The sequence below is a fragment of the Manis pentadactyla genome, chromosome 12 (assembly GCF_030020395.1).
Source record: "Manis pentadactyla isolate mManPen7 chromosome 12, mManPen7.hap1, whole genome shotgun sequence".
Classification (NCBI taxonomy): Eukaryota; Metazoa; Chordata; class Mammalia; order Pholidota; family Manidae; genus Manis; species Manis pentadactyla.
This window is the reverse complement of record NC_080030.1, coordinates 98286097-98299359: the sequence shown is the minus strand read 5'-3', so window position 1 is coordinate 98299359 and position 13263 is coordinate 98286097.

Below are 13263 nucleotides of genomic sequence, written 5' to 3'. Positions count from 1 at the left end.
GTTTAATACTAGGAGTATTTTAGTATGTGAATTACCTCTAGAGTGCACTAGAAGTCATTGATACAGATGTAAGTAGAAAGCAGAAAGAAGTATTTAATCCTACTGTGCACACCTGAGTGTTTTTCATATCTAGAATAAGATTAACAATATATAATAACAAAATATTTTGTACTTTATTTTGTTTTTTATTAATCATCTTCTAGATATAAAACTCTTTTTGAAAACTCAGGTGTGCATGATATAAAACAGTTTTCTATCCTCAAACTAAGTTAAATTTTAAGCTCTATTATCCACATGGTAGAAACTCATTCTTGGTCAAAGTAACTCTCCTTTTCCCAGGGTTGGGCCAAATATTGGGGGGTAAGGAAGCTTCCCTAGTGCCAAGGCTTTGTGGGGGAGCTATTACCACCGTGCATATCAAATCTGGGGAGACGTCCATTACCTGCCACTTGGTTTTCAGTCCACACATGTTGCTCCTGAGATATTTCTTGTCCCTGTACTCATACACCTTTCATTCTCATCGTGTTCTCTGCTATGTCTACCACAAGGAAGTGCAGGGAAATCCTGATACTCCCATGCCACCCTTGGGCATGGAATCCTTCATTCTTGCTCTGCATTCCGAGTTCTTTGTCAATTCGTCAGGACACTGGACCTGCTGATATTTATGCACTAATATCTCCCCCTCTTACTTTCCTTCTTGTTTCTCCATTGATTAGGGAAAATATGTGTGGGTGTGAGCCTATGCGCTTGCTATTTAGGATAATCTTTGTCAGAAGATGCAAACTGGCGTTCTCTAGATGTGTTACAGAATGCTTGATCCATGGCAGCAGATTTCTGTTTCTCTAAAGACCAAAGTTTTTGTAAACTAAAACCAGGAAAAGCACAAGACACCAACTGTCCTGAATACGTGGATTAGTCGGAGGATGGCAGATAGAAAGAAAGGACATGTTTTTCTGAGAAGCTAAACATCTCAACAGATTTAACCATCACTTATAGAAGGAATGTGTTCCTGTTATTCAGTAAGTGATAAAAACTTTGCAGAGAACATTTTAGCAGTAAAATACTAATACAATCACAGACTTAAAATCTATAAATTCAAGGCTACAAAGGTTTGAGTCATTGTTATTCCAAAATAGTTTTTTAAAAATGAAAAAGTGTTATCATGAAATAGAGGAACTTTTAAGGTAGCCCTAAGATCTTAGGGATGGAAGGGTGTGGCAAGCTGCTCTGGGGTGAGAGGGGTGGGGATGGTTCCACTTGTTGTGGTCAGATTTTCACTCCCTAGATTGGCCTCTGACACTCAGGAGGGAAAATAAATTACCCTAATGCCTGCTACACAGATCGGATACAACAAATTACAGAATAAAAGAGAATTTGGAACATGGTCAAGATAAAGAAAATTGGGTAAGTGTCTATTCAAAATGTATTATGTAGATTTAAGGAGCTTTCTAATTCAGGTCCTTTGAGTTCAATGTGATTTAGGACTGCTCATTTTTTGGTATCAGTTGCAACCATAGGTGCAAACTCAAATACTTTCAGAATCCAGGTAGGTGACTCAAATGTGCATAAGGCCTAATTCTAATCCTATGGGAGGTCATGGGTACTGGAAATATACTTTTTTTCTTTCCATGGGAAGATTTACTGTGGGCCCAGAAAACATGTGCAGGCAACATCCGTGACCTACAGGTCACCGCCAAAGAAACCATACATCTTGAAAATGATTTGGAGGAATTTGCAAATAATTATGAAGTAAATGGATTAGTCTGTAAATTACAATATCCAGGCATGAGATTTTGAGAAGAAAATTCCAAAATTACTATTGCATTATTATTCAAAATTGCTCCCATGTTTGGTCTCAGAGTTGGCTGCTTTCCTTGCAATTTCCTCTCATTGTTTCAAAATAGGACAGAAGCAGTAGCCTTGCAAAGCAGCAGGAATAATTTTAAAACTGTGAGTCTTACTGTCTGAAATTGGTGAGGCGATCAAACTGGAAAGCTGATGAGAACACCATGGAAAACTGGATGTAGAAATATTTGAATAGATGGTGAGACACTGAGAGACTGACCATGCTGACATTTGCAGGTTTTCTGAAAATTTGGAAGTACAGGTGTTCAGAGTAAATCCCTCCAAAGATCTGTAATTTCTATTCCTACTGGATACCACTGGAAGTTCATTTATTAAAATAGCAGTATATTTCTGTGGATTTGTTACATTTTCCACGTTGCACTTGAGTGCGTTCTCTCACAACTTAGAGCTTCCCACAACCATATCTGTTCTTATTTATAATTTATATATGAGGAAACTGACATTCTAGGAGGTTTAGTGATTTCCTCCAGAGTAAGAACAAAACACAATCCTGAATTTTTTCTGCTTTGGACTTGGGTGGTTTCCACCATTCCTTGCTACTCAAAATATAGTTGTACATAATGTCTTTCTTCTAAATATATTCTTAATGACTTGATTGTACTGGTCTTTTTCTCATATTTGTGAAGGAGATATGATATGGTTCATCCTACATGTGTGAGGAAAGAGACATTTAGAAAGTTTAAGGCCTTACTAGAAATCAAGAACCAGGTCAGATGCGACAGAAAATGGTCTCCTAGCTTTTGATGGAAAGTTTCCTGCTCTGCACTAGCCTGAGCTTTGCAAGAAAGCAGGATTCCTTCTTTTAGCTTGATATGATTATTCTGAGTTCTTTCACCCATGGACTAAATGGCTCTGTAGTTTTCATGCTCGTTTACTTACAGTTTATGGTCTTAATTACAGCTTTCATCACTTCCTTTGACTTTTAACCACCTGTCATTCCTTCTCAAGCTTCTTTCATTCCCATTGGCCACTGATGGCAATGTTGCAAATACTTTATTTTCAGGCCTGTGCTTTTGTTCTATTTATGCTAATGATAAACCCTACACTTCTCACAGGATACTTAGGGTAGAATTCAGTGGAGTTAATTATATTCCCTTGCATAATGTAATGCTGAACTCCCTGGGATGAAAATAGCATTCGAATTTTCTATAATTTTATGTTTGCTCTCTCATTACTTCTGAGATTTAAACAGATTTAGTTTAGGTGACCTCAAGTTCAAGGTTTTCCTAAGTGAACTGAATGAATTATCTCTGCTTTCCACTTAGCAGCGATGTTTATAAACTGACAATGAAATGGGATGACAGTCTCCTCAGGGTAGAGAGCCAGGCACACGCTTGTCAGCACCACTACACGTCCGTTGGTTGGTTTTGTGTTTTGGTTCTTTGTTCATGAAAGTCAAATCACAAAATAATCCTAGAAGATCTTGGGTCAACCAGGAATGTATTAGCCATTCTCACATTTCAAGTTTTTGGAGAGAAACATGAAAAGAAGAAAGTAAAATTATTTCCTAAGCCAAAATAGCCATTTTCTTTATGTACCGCCTATGCATTCATGTGCAATTATAAATATTGACTTTTGCCAACAGTGGTGGAATTTTCTTCTAGGCTTTTCTATGACTCCACGGTGTAGCAGAGCAAAGACATGGGAATCAGCTATAGATTTGTCTGGGGTTATAGTCGTACCTAGACAAACTAACCTCTCTTAGCTTCTTGTGAGAAACGGGATGTTAATTACTATTTTACAAGTGTTGTTGGGAAGATCAAATGGACTAACATATATTGAAGGCCCTCAATAAAATCAGAGGTTATTCCTGATAAGTTGTGCATTTATACATTGGTGGTGGTTATTTAAACTAAATCATCCAAAATTTACAAAGCCCCAGAATATTCGAGAAGGGCAGTACTCTTAATGGGTCTAAGTTATGTCACGTTATTCTCCCTCCTGCCCTCAGTAGGTGAAGATAGACTGAAGTGATATTAATAAACCCCACTCTGAGTCTCTGAGACCCGTGTCATGTGAGGCCTTCCATTTTAGTAAAGGTAGGTCATCAGAGTTTTGCATGGCATCCCCAAAGGTCATAACTAATATCTTCGTCTATCACAGCCCTGTCTTGTCTGCTACTTGTGGTGATCTTTCATCACCACTGTGATACCTCCTGTCCCTCCTGAGGTTAATCTCCAGACTCTCAATATGGCCATCCAGGTGAATTTTTATGTTTCTAATACTGTGGAGGGTGCTTTTATATATAGACAGATTCTGAGCTGAAGTAGAACATATTCTCCCCATATCCAACCCTACCCGAAAGATTTATGTTGCAGTCCATTAACAGGCCACAAAATAGAACTGAATTTTTCTATTTTCTCAAGCTAACATATGGTAGTAGAGTTCTTTAATTTCACCTACTTTGGTATACTTCTTTTTCTTTGTAGGAATCCAGGGATAGGACAAAAAACGATCTGACAAGCATCATTTCTAAAATAAACTCCCTGTTGTGCCAACCCTTATCTTCAGTCCCTAAGTGTGAACTTCAACTGTATTTATCCTGTGGCTAACTTCCTTCTTTCTAGGTTAATCATTTCTCAAAAATTGGGCAGTCCTTGGTCTCCAAACAAAATGCAGTCAATGATGTCAGGAACAGATGACTGCTGACTGGCTTCCTTCACAATCTGCCCCCAACCCCTAATGCATTTTCAGAGTTGGGTGAAATCTCCAAGGTACAAAGTATGGGTTCTCTTTAGGTTACTGGCTACTTAAGATATGTTAGGATGCCAGTCTTTGTTATATAATTGTCAAAGTTTATCAGACGTACCAGAGCTCAATTTAGGTTTGTATTGTTGACTAAATTGATAAGCATACATTATGACAGACCTATTATTAGTTCCAGTCATGTTTTTGCAATTCTATTCTTGATGTTAGTTTTATGTTATTACTCATCTGGTCTTGAATTAAAAATGAAGCACATTTCCAAGACTACTAGATTCTTATTCAAAATATTTATCAGCTGTCATCAGAAGGGATGGCAAATTAAGCTAATTTTAAATGTACTCTTTCACACTGGCTGAAATGTTTTATTTCTAGTTTCTGAGCCTCTAATTGGGGAGGTTATTATATTTGGGTGTTCATACTACACACTTGTAACTACGGCTGGGGAATTTTAGAAGTTGGATCAGATCTACCTGCAGCCTGAAGGATTTTGCTCAGATCAATCATTTATTACAAAAAATCTAAGGGTTTCTGTGGAAGTGAAAACATTTTCTTCTTAAATAGAATTAAACTGCAAGTCTATTCAGGGGAATCTCCTTGCATTAAAGTAACTATGTTACTTCCTAATCACCCATGAATTACTGAAAGTGTCTTTGAAAGATTTGAAATGTGGGGTTCTTTACTATCATCTGGTGCACTAATATTGAAATTAAAGATAGGCTTAGATAAGAGATCTTACTTTCTTTTTAAATAAATGTGCCTTTTCCATTAGATTATTGTCTCCATGGTTGTCCCACTGAGCTGTAAATTATTCCCATTATTTTATCATGTGCTTCATTTCTGTCGTCCTGGTAACAAAGCGTAATTGCCTTTTTAATATTTATGTATTTTATTCAAATGATTCTTTTTAACTAAAGGAAAAATGAACTCTTACAGTTGAAGGGCATGCCAATTCTCATCTCTATAAAACTTCCTTTTCTTTCCTTTGTTTTTTTGGCCTTCTCTTGTATTGGTTCTATATGAGCTTCAGTTCAGACATTAGAAGAATTCTTAAATATATGTACACTAATTGTATGTTCAACAGTAAAACTATTCATATTTGTTTACTAGATGTAAATGTGATAATCAGATGTTCCAAGTTATATTAAATGTCATTGCTAGTAAGTTAGCCATTCTCATTAAGGCATACAAATTACTTTGAAGAAAGCTATTTCTGACCCCTTATTATTATCTATTATCTTGCTGCAGTGCTCAAATAATGATTATATTTTTTTATAATGGATAGCTCATTTAAGATTGGCTGTTTTAAAGAGGTCTGTCAGTTAACCTGGGCAAAAACTCTGTCAGTTTGCATAAATTTAAAACCAATTACATTGAAACATCACTTTTTCTTTAATTATAATTTATATATATATATGTATGTATATATATGAATCTAAATACAATTTGGAGACGTATATGTAAATATTTGGGAAATATTACAATAAGTGATGATATTGAACATTTTCATCTCATTCTACTGCCATCAAAACTTTAAAAAAAGAAAAATTGTAAATCTAGTACTGAAATTAGAGAAAAACAGATCATGAAAACAGATTTCAGTTTTCAAGAAGGAACCTACTATATTGATTAGAGAAATAAAACTTTCTATATTTTATCAAACAGCATGATCTTAACCTTTGAATGCATGCTTAGTACATATAGATGATTTTATAAATGTTTTTGAGTCAAAGAATGTTTTTAAAAAATATTTGAAAACTAAAGGTGCATATAAAGGAAGAAAAAATAATACTTAATTTCTTTTTTAATTAAAAAAAATCTTTGTAAGGAAAAAAGTTAAGTAATTATGTTTATAGATAGTTCCAAGTTTGGAAATGGTCAATTCTTATGAGATATCTAGAGTTATTTCTGTCTGTGATTCCAGTCCATTGCATTATGTGGAAAGCTTGTATATTGCCCAGTAAATGACAAAATTTTTGTAGTAAAGTTTGGCAGTTATTTTTAAGGTGGTTTTACAAGATTAAAGTACAATATATTCAGATTACATGTACTCTATTTTTTAACCCAATCTTAGTTTACTTATAAGGGACTTTGAACTAATATGAATTGCTAATTCTGGCTCATTCCACTAGTAAAGCAGTGTCACTTTAAAGATAAGACTGAAAACTTTTTTCTGATAGACTTTTATTACAGCACTTTAGGTTCCCAGCAAAATTGAAAGGAAGGAATAGAAATTTCCCACATTTCTCATATATACCCTGCCCCCACACAAGCCCAGCCTCCCTCGTTATCAACATCTCCACCAGAGTCGGACATTTGTTATAATTACTGAACCTACACTGACACATCCTTGTCACCCAGAGTCCATAGTGGACACTAGGGTCCACTCTCGGTGTTGTACATTCTATGGGTTTCCACAAGTCTAATGACATGTAGCCAACATGACAGATCCACACAGTCTTTTCACTGCTCTCAGAGTCCTCTGTGCCCTGTTTATTCCCTCTGCCCCAACTCCGGACCCCACTGATCATTTCACTGTCCCTGTAGTTTGTCCTTTTCCAGAGTGTCACATAGCTGGAACCACAAAGTATGTAGCCTTTACCTATTGGCTTTTCTCATTTAGTAACATGTATTTACATTTCATCCATGTCTTTTCATGGATTACTAACTCATTTCCTTTCAGTGCTAAATAATAGTCCATTGTCTGGATGTAGTACCATTTATCATCCATTTATTACTGAAGGGCATCTAGGTTGCTTCCAAGTTTTGGCAGTCACAAATAAAGCTGCTACAGATATCTGTGTGCATGTTTTTGCACAGATACATATTTTTATATATATAATACAATTTTTCAACTCTTCTGAGTAAATACCAAGAAGTGAAATCACTGGATTCTACTGAAAGAATATGTTTAGTTTTATAAGAAATCACCAAACTGTTTTCCAAAGTGTCTGAACCATTTGCATTCCCACCAGCAGTAAATGAGAATTCTTCTTGCTCCGTATCCTCACCAGCAGAGTGTTCCAGATTCTGGCTACTCTAATGGGTGTATAGTGTTATCTTGCTTCGATTTGCATTTTTTATAACAAATTATTTGCGGCACTTTTATGTATGCTTATTTATCATAAGCATATCTTGGTGTATCTTGGTGAGGTGTCTGCTATGGTCTTGGACCCATCTCTTAATCAGATAATTTGTGATCATATCGTTGTCTTTTACAAATATTTTCTCCTGACCTGTGGCTTGTTTTTTCATTTTCTTGATATTATCTTTTGTAGAACAGAGATTTATAATTTTAATGAAGTCCAGCTTATCAGCTTTTTCTTTCACAGATCATGCCTTTGGTGTTACATCGAAAAGTCATCTAGATTTTCTCCTATGTTATCTTCCAGGAGTTTTATAATTTTTGTGTGTTGTATTTTATTTATCCATTTTGAGTTAATTTTGTTAAGGATGTAAGGACTGTGCCTAGATTCATTTTTTTTGCATGTGGATGTCCAGTTGTTCCAGCACTATTTGTTAAAGAGCCCATGTTTAATCTATTGTATTGACTTTGTTTCTTTATGAAATGCAGTTTTTTTAGGTTATTTTTCTTATATATTCATGTGGCTGAAGTAATTCTATACTTCCAAACTTGAATATCTAGAAAAAACCATGTATTTGAGTTCTAATCAAAGCAGATGTCTGCTGCTTGTATTCTCCCACAATCTTCCATATCCTCTCTGTCCCAGTTCATTCACCTAGTAGCAAAACTATGAAATGGATATAATCTGGACCCCTGGTTAACATTTAGAGGGAGGCTGTCTAGGACAGGTATCTTACCGACCTTTGCATACATGAATGAGAAATAAATTTGTATTATATTAAACCACTGAAGTCAGCAAATATGGCAGCTGGTATTACTTTTCCTGAATAACAGCAAAATATAACACAGACACATAGTCAGTCAGGAATTTTCCAGTCAGCATCAATAAGGTAATGTCATATGTGTCCTCTCCATCCCCAAAACGAATTCACCTGAGTCCCTTTTATCCCCAGCTGAAGGTGACCTCACCCAAAACAATCATTTATTTATTTACCTATTTTTCTGTTTGACTTCTTTGTTCTGCCTTGAAAACAACCTCTCCCTTTGTGTTGTCCTTTGGAGCATCTGTCTCCTTGCTAGAGAGAATGCTGCCCAATTCGTGAATTGCTTAATAAAGCCAATCAGATCTTCAAATGTACTTGGATGAATTTTCTTTTTTTTAGCAGCGGTTTGTAGAATGCTGGGTCAGAGAATATGCCTTTGTGCAGGTTTAATATATATTGCCAAAGAGATTTCTAAAGCATATTGAGTTTGAGATGTCTGAGTATTTAGGTGGAGAGATTAAACAGCAAGTAAAAATGTAGCTCAGGCTTTTAGGAGAACAATATAGGAGCTTGTCTGTGTAAGTTACCAGCACCCAGATGGTAGGGAAAGTCACGAGGGAACGAGGTTACTAGGGGGACACAAGAAACTCTACAAGGAAGAAACCTAGGGAATCCTTGATTCACCGGGAGAAAAACAACCCCACAGAATCTGAAAGGTAAGTCACCAAAGAAAATGAGCAGAGTGGTAATAGGAAAAGTATACAAACATTTCAGGAATAACATAGTCAAGAAAAAGTTTGGAAAAAGTTAAAGGCAAAGGGGATTGCATGACTTATTTTGAATTCTGTACTTGGGAGGTCATTGGTAAACTCAGGAAGACTGTGTCAAGGAGACAGCCATCAGAGACAAGATGATGACAAGAAATTAGAGGGAATTCCAGGTGACGAAGGGGAAGATTGCATTTAGATTGCCTTTTTGTTTATTGAAATATTTGAGCACATGAAAGAGACCTCTAAGAGAGGGCCATGGAAATAGTGTGGGAAGGTACATTTGTGGTCTCTTAGATAAGTTTTGTGCTGCATGATTTCTGTCAGCTTAGGTTTTCTGCTTAAGGAATAACATTCTACCTTTATTTAATTTTTATCATTGCACCTGCTGGCCATTGATATTATTAGTAGCAATGGACTATAGCAGTGAAGTAGCTTATTAAGCCAAACCAAAAGAAACAAAAGGAGAAAAGGGGAAAAAAGAACTGCTAGCATTTTGCCCTTTAATTAGCAATATCCGCAAGTTTCTTCAAGATTATCCCCAAGTTGTGCCAGAGCTGCTGCGAAATGTTGCACACTGGTCCTGCCACAGCAGCACTGTTCAATAGAGCTTGAAATTAGCGAGAGAGGCAGGCGCTCTGACAGCCATTCCCATCATGGCCCCCGATTCTGAGCAAATAGCAGCAGCTATTTTGCTCACAGGAGAAATAAGGTTAGTGGAAATATTAAAGAAATATGAATGCCACTGCTTTGTGGTAATTGGCTCTTTGCAATTCATGCTGGCCTGATTCAGAAACCTATAAATTGAAAGTTTAAAAGCCATTTTTCAGAAAATGTCTCTTTTCTTATATAATGAAAAGAGACTAAAAGTCTATTAAAGTAACCAACTGGCTTTTAGTTTCAGTTGTTGTGCGGTTGTAGTATGTCATGTATCTGGCACAAATTTCTTTTCTAAAACAGTACACTAAAGCTATTTCTTTCCTCAGAGTTCTGTTTTATAACTTATGTGTATATGTATATTGTGTATACGTATGTATTCTTTTTTTCATGTATACATGTACTTAAAAATGCAGCCTTTTGTCTCCATATATTTTTTTTTTCTGAGCTAATGGCATTTAAATTACTGGGTAAACTTATGTCCTTGAATTTATTTTTGTTTATGAGTAGGAGCATATTATTTGTTTGTAAACAAATTGTAAACAGGTCTTTATGACTGAATAAAAAGTACACACTCAGAATGAGCTTTGTGAATCAAAGGAGAGATTTTTTTGCTAAGAGCCACAGATAGCCTCTAGGTAGTTAAGGAACAACTGTATATTAAGAATATGGCTGTTAAATTGAAAAATCAAAGTGATCTTGATGAACCATCATATCTGTCTCATTATCATATTAAAATAGTTACGACAAAGTCTCTGAATTTAATGTGCAATTGATATGCTCTAATACCTCTGACATTTGTATGGTGATAGAATCATCTGGGGAAAAATACGGCAAAATATTTAAAAAGCTATAAATATGCTTGGTCCTTTGGCTTACTAAAGCTATTCCTGGGAATTTATCATAAAAATTTAAAGATCTTAATATATCTTTACCTGGCATAGTCAATGTAGGATTATCTAGTGTATCAAAGGACTTAATGACACTTAAAATAATCCTACAAGAGTGTGCATTAGTCTATTAAGGCTGCCATAACAAAATATCACACACTGGGTGGTTTAAACCACAGAAATTAATTTCTCACAGTTCTAGAGGGTGGGAAGTCTAAAACTAAGGTGCCAGCTCATTCAGCTCCTGATCAGAGCTCTCTCTCCCTTGTTTGTAGTTAGTTATCTACTCACTGTGTCCTCTCCTGGCAGAGAATGGGTGAGTGAGAGAATGAGCTCTCTGGGGCCACTTATGAAGATACTAAATCTACTGCATCAGAGCCTTCCCTTATAACCTCATTTCATATAAATTATGTCCTTAGAGGCCTCACCTCCAAATACAGCCAAAATGGGGTTCAGGCTTCAAATATATGAAGGCGAGGGTGGGAGACACAAAACTTCATTCCATAGAAGACTCATGACTTCATTAAAATAATGTTTAGAAAGATTGGGTAGAAATGTGGGAAAATGTGTAGAATATATGTTAAATGAAAAACACACAGATTATGTACAGTATGATGTGGGATTTATTCTAATAGTATTCATTTGAAAGAGGCTTGATAGATATAATTAAAAATTGAATATAAACTCTTCAAGTGCTGTATTTAGATTATTTTTAAGTAAAAGCATAGGTAGCTTGTTACATGACAGACCTATCATTTCCAGTAAAAGAGAAATGAATGGACATTTATTTTCCATGAGGAAACACATACATGTCCCTGTCTCACACAATATACAACAATCAGCTCTAGAAAGATAAAAGATTTGGCATAAAAGATCAACTTACAAACTGGTAGGAGAAAGAAGATACTGGAAATCATATTCATTTTTCTCTTTTTGGAAAAATAACCAAAATTACTTGGGTCCATTTTAAGTACATGATTTTAAGCAATATTTTCTGATAGTAGCAGGCAGAACCAACTCCCCTTGAGAATCTTGACAGTTTTTGACATATTCATGCTATAAAAATATAGAAAGGACATTCTGTTATCAATATTGGACATATTTGTGTTGGTCAAACAAATCAGTGAAATATGTAAAAAGAAAATATGTGGAATTTGAGTAAAAAAAAGCTTTTATGTTATTTATAAGCATTTGATTGGTTAGTAGGCCGAGGAAAGGATTTCTTAAGCAAGACATACAAAGTAGAAAGTATAAAAGAAAAAGAGGGATATATTTTACTGTATGAATATAACTACTATTAATAAGCCATTCTTCTCTAAAGGGATTGAAAAGACAAGTCATGTTTGGAACACATACCATAAATACATATTTGCTATTGTCATGTGGTTGACAATGGATCAGTATTCAGAGTGAGGAATTCCTATAAAGTAATAAGAAAACAAGCAATGTAATGGAATCAGAAGTGAACAATAAGTATAAATGTGTGTTCAACCTCATTAGTAATCATGGTAATACAAACTAAAACTGCAATGAATTTATCTTTTCATCCTACCAGATTACCAAGAATAAGCCTGATAATATTACTTATCAGTTAGGTATGAAGCAACCAAATTTTCATGAACAGTTGATCTATTGCTTTGAAAATGGTTTGACTCTATATGGTAGAGTTGAAAACGCTCAGATCCTAAACCCAGTAATCGCTCACTCAGTGTCAATCCTAGGGGCACTTGCGCATGAGCTCATGGAAACTTGCACAGGATTGTGAACAGCAGCGCTATTAATACTAGGGGCAAAAACACAGAAATTACACAAATATCCATCAATGACTGTGTAACTCCAGGGGGATGGAATATTTTCCCAGCCTGGGGCAAAATACCTTTGAAACCAAAATCAGTCAAAGGGAGAAATAAAGTGGGAGAAGTCTGTGTATTGCCTACAAATGGTCGTCCACTTCTGCTCATCCGTGTCTTTCAGGACCCAGCTGCAAAAAGGGACCCCACCCAACCTCTCTGGTCCAGATATGCCCTTACTTCCCCTTGTAATTACCTATTGATACGGAGATGGGCTACTTCTCTCCACCCCTTGCAAACACTTACTGATAACGGAGGTGCACTAAGGCCAGGCAAAAGATTCTGGATATATTACGATTTTACCCACAGAAAGTGTGAATAATCAGATTATTATATAAAAATTATAACTACACCACAAAAATAACAAAAATGAAGCTACTCCAGTCAAGATGAATGAATCTCTAAAGACTACTGTTTGATATAAAAAGAAAGTGATAGGTAGTCTATATAAGTTGTGATTCTATTTATATAAAGTTCAACAACAGACAGACCTAAACAGTATGCTAAAACACATCAAAATGATAAGGAAAAGCAAGGGTATATTTAACAAAAAAAATGTAGATGAAGTCGGGGAAAGATTTATGTAGTCAGTGAAGGAGAAATAGGACCTGAAGATAACACTCAATTTCTTACATTGTATGTTAAATACTTCTGTTTGTACTATTACTTTTCAATTTCAAA